General features: G+C 37.0%; 1 pseudogene; it reads left to right on the forward strand.

Annotated features, from left to right (window-relative positions):
• Positions 1-2724: 2724 nt before the first annotated feature.
• LOC102836271 lies at positions 2725-4454 on the forward strand (annotated as a pseudogene).
• The last annotated feature ends 3638 nt before the right edge of the window (positions 4455-8092 follow it).

Genomic DNA, 8092 nt, shown 5'->3' on the forward strand with positions numbered 1-8092 from the left:
TCAAGTGTGGCAGTGGCAGTGAGGTTGGCCCAGGATCGGACATTGTTTCGTTTTGCTGTGTATGGGGTCACTATGAGTCGGTTCCGACTCGATGGCACCTGACAACAACAACATATATATATTCATTTAAATGTCAAAAGGACACATTCTACGAGTAAGCCTCCTGCCCATGAGCACACAGCCTTACTGCCTTACTCAGACTATGGGCCTACAATTTGCAGCTATTCTGTCTCTCCATGACACTGACTCTGCCACTGTCTCTGCTATAGCTGTTTTTCTAGGTAGGAATCTCACATCCTACTCATGCTCTTCCTTCTTAATAGTCCTGGGATCTTCTGTTTCTGAAATGAAAGATTAAGTACTCCCTCCTTTTAGTTACATATGTCTACAATTTCAGTTTTGACAGTTACAATGAATCCTGTTAATAATTACTCACAATTCCATCATAAAATCTTAACACCCACACTTAGTGCATAATTTAACATAATTAATCTTAGGAAACATAATGCTAAAAGCACATTGGAAAAAAGAAAATAAAAGCTTAATACTGTCTAAATTGTATCAGTGAATCAATGATTAAACTTATGGGGAAATGAAAGACCAAATAAAGTCCTACTAGGTCATGCCCTCATTAAGGACAAGAACTTTGTCATGTTACTGTGCAAAACTGGGTACTCAATTAATAATTATACTCTAAGCCAATCTTCATTTCAGTTTCTGTAACATTCAGTAAGAACAATCTGATGGTTTACCTATTAAATCAAATGCAGCAGGAACTGTTAGTCATATTTAGAGAAAGGTATACTTGTTAGAAGGAGCCCTGGAAGTGTACAGGTTACAAGCTGGGCTGCTAAATGCAGCCCACTTTGAAACAATCAGTCACTGCACAGAAAGATGAGACGTTTTGCTCCTATAAAGATTTACAACCTCAGAAACCCTATACAGGATGACTCTGAGTCAGAACAGACTCCACGGCACATAACTACCACCATCACCCTGATATTTGTTAGAGCATGTACTTTTAATGTTTCCTCTGTAAAATATGGGCAAATTACAATGCTTTTTTCCTAGAGCTGGGTTATATGAAGAAAAACATGACATCAGGATTGGAGGAAGACTCATTAACAATATGCGATATGCTGATGATACAACCTTGCTTGCTGAAAATGAAGAGGACTTAAAATATTTACTGATGAAGATCAAAGACCACAGCCTTCGGTATGGATTGCATCTCAATGTAAAGAAAACAAAAATCCTCACCACTGGACCAATAAACAACATTCATATCAATGGAGAAAAGATTGAAGTTGTCAAGGACTTCATTCTGCTTGGATCAATTATCAACACTCATGGAAGCAGCAGTCAAGAACTGAAGCGATGTATTGCATTAGGCAAATGAGCTGCACAAGACCTTTTAAAAGTGTTGAAGAGGAAAGATGTCAGCTTGAAGACTAATGAGCACCTAACCCAAACCATGATATTTTCAATAACCTCATATGCATGTGAAAGTTGGACAGTGAATAAAGATCATAGAAGAATTGATGCATTTGAGTTATGGTATTAGAGAAGAATAGTGAAAGTACCATGGACTGCCAAAAAACCAAACAGATCTATGTTGGAAGAAGTTCAGTCAGAGTGCTCCTTGGAGGCCAGGATGGCTAAACTTCGTCTCTCATACTTCAGACATATTGTCAGGAGGGACCAGTCACTGAAGAAAGTTACTGTGCTTGGTAAGATGGAAGTTCAGAGAAAAAGAGTAACATTCCTAGCAAGATGGATAGGCAAGGTGCCAGCAAAAATTGTGAGGTTGGCAAAAATTGTGAGGTTGGCCCAGGACCGGACAGTGTTTCATTCTGTTGTGCATAGGTACTGACTAGATGGTGCCTAACAACAACAATATATCTTAGGGTTATTACAGATATTAAATGAAATGGTATATTTACCATCTAGAACAACTAAATAGTAAATATAGAATTCACATAACTTTGTGAATTTTATGTTTATCCAAATGGTCATCTTCAGCTTCTAATTAATATCAAGTGCATCATTTTCTGTTTAGAAATCTTCATTGCCTCATCAGTCTATAAAATTAAGTCCAAACTCCTCAATCTGATGTCGAAGCCTTCCACTCCCCAATAAAACTCTCCCACTTATCTTCTCAAGTTGAATTCTCAAAAGTCCTTTCCTGATGCTTCAACAATATTATTGCACACATTTTTCTCAAACCCCACTTTGTACTAATTGCATTCCTATCCTTGTGCATGCACGTTCTCTGCCTAAAATGCTTCCTTCTTTCCCAGCTTTGCATGTTAAAATTTTACCAAATCTTCAAAACCTTTCATCCTTCATGTAGGCTTTCCTGTTACTCCCAATCATATTTAGTCTCTGCCTTTTGTTAATTACATGGTAATTTCATGCACATTTCTAACATGAAGGCCTGGTTTCAAATCCTGTCGTGTCATAGCTGTGTGACCTTATATATGTTTCTAACCCTCTTTAGTCCATCTCTAGTTCACAGTTGCCACATCATCAGTAAAATGGGATCATAAAAGGTATTGGTCTAATGGTAAGGATTTCTGTTTTCTTTACATTGAGGTACAGTACATACTGAAGCCTGAAGTCTTTGATCTTCATCAGTAAGTATTTCGAATTCTCTTTGCTTCCAACCAGTAATGTTGTATAATCTATATTTCACAGATTATTAGAGAAAGATTTCCCCAAATATATGGATCTGAAATAATATTACTAATAGCTGGGAAGGACAACACCATAAGGAATTGTATGGAGGAAGTAATACAAAGTGGGGCAATTGTTCATGTGATTGCTATTGGACCATCTGCTGAAATAGCAGTAACAGAGATGAGCAGCATGACAGGAGGAACTCATCAATTTGCCTCAAATCAAGCCCAAAACAATGTACTCATTGGTGCTTTTGGGGTCCTCACATCAGGAAATATTGATCTCTCCCAGCAGACTCTCTAGCTTGAAAATAAGGGGATTAACCCTCACCAACAATTCCTGGATAAATGGCACTGTAATCTTTGCTAGTACCATGGGAAAGGATACATTCTTTCTTGTTACATGGGACAAACAGCCTCCTAGAATTTCTCTCTGGGATCCTAATGGAATATAGATGGGAGAATTCACAGAAGACAAAGACTCCAAAATGGTCCATCTCACTATTTCAGGATTTACAAAGGTGGGCATTTGGATTTACAGTCTTTAAGCCAAAGTAAACCCAGAAACATTAACTATGACAGTGACATCTCAAGTAGCAAATTCTGTGCCTCCAATCATTGTTGTTGTTGTTAAGTGCCGTGGAGTCAGTTCTGACTCATAGCGACCCTGTACAGGGTTTCCGAGGCTGTAAATCTTTAAGGGAGCAGAAAGCCTCATCTTTCTCCTGCGGAACAGCTGGTAGTTTTGAACTGCTGACCTTGTGGTTCACAGCCCAATTCATAGCCACAATGCTACCAGAGCTCCTTAGTGAACACTAAAATTAATAAGGACACCAACAGCTTCCCTACCCCAATGATTGTTTATGTAGAAATTCAATAAGGATATTTACCTGTTCTTAGAGTAAATGTGACTGCCTTCATTGAATCAAAAAGTGGAGAAACAGAAATTTTGGACCTTTTGGATAATGGTGCAGGTGCTGATTCTTTCAAGAATTATGGGGTCTACTCCAGGTGTTTTAGAGCATATAAAAAAATGGAAGATATAGCTTAAAACTACAGGCTCAAGGAGGAGCAAACATTGCCACATGAAGCTCATAGTATCCCAGGAATGGAGTTCTCTCTATACCAGGTTGGATGGTAGATGGAAAATTTGAAGGGACGCCATCAAGATCTGAAATTAATGAGGATACTCAGACAGCCTTGGAGAGTTTCAGCAGAACAGTGTCTGGAGGTGAATTTATGGTTTCAGTTATTCCAAAATTTCCATTACCTGATGTGTACCCACCAAGTCAAATCGTAGAACTTGATGCCAAACCTGATGGGAATTAAATTGCCCTAATATGGACAACACCAGGAGACAATTTTGATGTTGGAAAAGTTCAATGATATGTCATGAGAATAAGTGGAAGTATCCTAGCTTCTAGAGACAACTTTAATGTTGTTCTTCCAGTAACTATCACTGATCTGTTACCAAAAGAAGCCAACTCTAAGGAAACCTTTGTATTTACACCTGGAAATATCTTAGAAGAAAATGCAACACATATATTCATTGCCATCCAAACTGTAGATAAAAGTAATCTGACATCAAAAATATCTAACATTGTACAAGTCCCTTTGTTTATTCCTCAAGTAGATCCAAGTCTTGAAGAAAATCATCATAATATCAGAGTTAGCATTTCTACCTTGGTGTTGTCAGTGGCTTGGTCTGTTGTAGTTGTTAGTATTATTTTAAGTACCACCATTTATATTTTAAAGAAGAAAAAAAAATCCAAGTAGACCTACAAGTGGGTTTTAATAAAGTCAAGAAAAAATGAAAAGTTTATGTGTGAATTAATTTAAAATTAGTGTTTTAATTCATTCTGCTTGATCATGAACTCATGAAAATAATTTTAAGAAGTTTAGAAAGTACTCTTAGATAAGAAATAAACATCCAAGAAATCTGTATTTAGAAAGCTGTAAATCAATATTAAAAGGTTAATAGTTTTATTGCCTCACTATTTTATCACAAAAAGCATTGAATAAAGATTGTTTTCTTGAAAAAAAAAAAATCCTTACACCATCATCCCCCATCCCTTTACCAGCGCCACCTGGAAAAGAAGGAAACTATTCAATGGGAATTCTACCTTAAGCCTCTGATTCTGAAATTGAGCACAAACATGAAAGCTTGTAAGCCAGCAACTTCATGCCTTTGCAGCACCCCCATATTTGATAGCCAATATTTAAAATGGCACATACCTAAGTATACTAAGGAGACAGCATATTACTTGATCAGAAGAATCTTCCATTCTGGTTGAAAATTTCAGCAACTGCATCCTTAAGCAAAAGTTTAGTCCATCAAATTATAATAATTTCATACTTACAGTATGAAACATCTTTCTTTTCATCTGGTCGATCTGGTCAGCTCAGCCCTAGCTACCCAAGGTAAGTCAAATAGGTACCAGCTATATAAGTTTGGGAGTTCAGACACACATCCCTGAACTTCAGAACAGATGGCTCCTTTTCTCTCAGCCACTCCCTCTTTTCTCACTCCCATGGGCTCAGAAATTCACACAACTACCTAAGCTTCAGACCAGCCAGCCCTTCTTCTTCTCACTCTCATCTCAGGGTCAACAGGTGCCAATAGAACATCTGGCATCTTCATTGATGTATTTCTCCCACTTCCACTCATAAGTACATGCAGGTGGTCACCAGAGAGCATACAAGATTTTTCTCGGGTTCCCTTTAACATTCAGTACTAGAAGGTAGTTTTCTTTGATGGGCTGACTTTTCTTGACTTGATGCTTCCAAAGCAAACAATTTTGCTTGAAACACAAAAAGCCACACAGTCTGATTTTCCTGCAAGTCTACCTTTCAATAAGAATCTTCTGTCATCCCAGCAGTTCTGATTTTGTCTGCATATCTTTTCAAATGAAAATGTCACAATTCAGAAGGTTCTGGATTCCACTTGAGGCCCCATACTCTACAAAGGCTTAACAAGAAGCCTATATCTCTGGAGTTATTTTAACTCACATGTACGTCTATTTTACAATAGTAGGCATGGAAAACCAATATCCATAATGCAACCAAACAAACCCCTTCCCTTCCCCACTCTGCCTATGTCTCAATCTATGTATCTACTAACAGAACACTTTTCCTCTAAAGGTATGTATATATAATCTATTTACCTCTCTTCCTTTTAGCCTCTGCATACCTCCCTGTGTCTTCACCTATCTTCATCATTCATCTACAACCCTTTACATTCTAGTATATTTGCCTTCCCCTTCTTATATATTGCCCTTCCTGTCACCTCAGCTAATATGTGTCTACCTTATAACCGGGGAATTACTCTCCACTCACTCCCACCTCTGATAATCATCAGCTAATATTTTTAAATCATTCAGTCTTCCCTTGTTCTATTCAAATGCCTGCCTCTTGGTCTATGTACAGTTTATTCGTGAGCACTATTAAATGTTCTGGAATACCAATCTCTGCTATGTTGTCCATAGCTTGTCATGATTCAAACAATCAAAAGCTGCTATGTAAACACAAAGGAGCTGGGAGGTCAACAGAAGATCAAAGTTTTATCAATGTCAAAGAAGGGACAAACGTAGCAACAGAGGCCCAGGTGGTGAGGTTGTCAGGTAAATTACAGGATACTATGGATTCTCTTAAGTATAAAAGTTAGTAGACTATGAGGTAACACCAAAGAAAGTTAATACTTCACAATTTACAATGAAAATGAACTTCCAAGCAGAACAAGCAAACATGAAAACTAAAAAGAAACTGACAAGAAATAGCAAAAAAAAACCCAACACAAAACCACTACAAGAAGGCATGCGGGACAAAAGATGAACAGCACTACTAAGTAAGTAACATAATGGCAGCAATTAATTCATACCTATCGATAATTACATTGACTGTCAATGTCTTGAATGCACCAGTAAAGAAACAGACAGTGGAAGAATGGATAAGAAAAAAAGAAACTTCAATATGCTGCCTGCAAGAGACACAGCTTACACACAAAGACAAAAACAGACTAAAAGTTAAAGGATGAAAAAAAATTGCCAAGCTAACTGCAGCAATAAAAAAGCAGGAGCGGCAATACTAATCTATGACAAAGTAAACTTCAAGATAAAAACCAGCATAAGAGACAAAGAAGGACACTATCTCATGATCAAAGGGTCAATTGAGCCAGATGACATAACCATAATAAATATCTACACTCCCAATGAAAGAGCACCAAGATACATGAAGCAAACGTACTAGAATTGAAGAAAGAAATAGATAAATCTACAATTAAAGTGGGAGATTTTAGCACGCCAATTTCAAAAAGGGACAGAACAACCAGAAAGAAACTCGACAAAGTTACAGAGGAACTAAACAACACAATCAACCAACTTGAACTCATAGATGTATACATAGCATTCACTCCATCAACAACACAATATACATTCTTCTCCAGTGTACATGGAACATTTTCCAGAATTGACCACATGCTAGGTTACAAAGCAAGACTCCATAAATTTACAAACATCAAAATTCTACAGAGCATCTTCTCAGACCACAATGCTATAAAACTAGAAATCAACAATAAGAAGACCAAGGCAATAAAGTCGAATATATGGAAACTGAGCAACACCTTGCTGAAAAGCGACTGGGTAAAAGAAGAAATTAAACGTGAATATACAAAGTTCCTAGAAAAAAACGAGAATGAAAACACAACATACTGAAATCTTTGGGACACGGCAAAAGCAGTGTTGTGAGGACAATTTATTATGATAAATGCGCACATCCAAAAAGAGGAAAGAACCAAAATTAACACAGCATCTTCAACAATTAGAAGCAGACCAGCAGAGGAAACCTACAGTCACCAAAAGAAAGGAAATAATAAAGACAAGAGCAGAAATAAACAAGATGGAAAACTGAAAAACTATGGAAATAATCAACAAGACAAGAAGCTGGTTCTTTGAAGGATTAATAAAATTGACAAACCATTGACAAAACTAACAAAAGAAAAGAGGAGAAGACACAGATAACTCGCATTAGAAACCACATGGGTGAAGTCACAACAAAACCAAATGAAATCCAAAGGATAATTAACAGAATATTATGAAGAGTTGTACTCCAACAAATTTGAAAACTTAGTTGAAATGGATATATTTCTAGAAAAACATGACCTACCCAAATTAACACAGAATGAAGTAGAAAACTTGAACAAACTCATAACAAAGGAACAAATTAATCAGGTCATCAAAAAACTCCCAACCAAAAGAAGTCCAGGCCCAGATGGCTTCACAGGTGAGTTCTACCAAGCATTCAGGGAAGAATTGTCACCAATTCTACTCAAATTATTCCAGAATATAGAATATAGAATATAGAAAACTCCCTAATATTTTTATGAAGCAAACATAACTCTCATACCAAAACCAGGGAAG

The sequence above is a fragment of the Chrysochloris asiatica genome, unplaced genomic scaffold (genome assembly GCF_000296735.1).
Source record: "Chrysochloris asiatica unplaced genomic scaffold, ChrAsi1.0 scaffold00239, whole genome shotgun sequence".
Classification (NCBI taxonomy): domain Eukaryota; kingdom Metazoa; phylum Chordata; class Mammalia; order Afrosoricida; family Chrysochloridae; genus Chrysochloris; species Chrysochloris asiatica.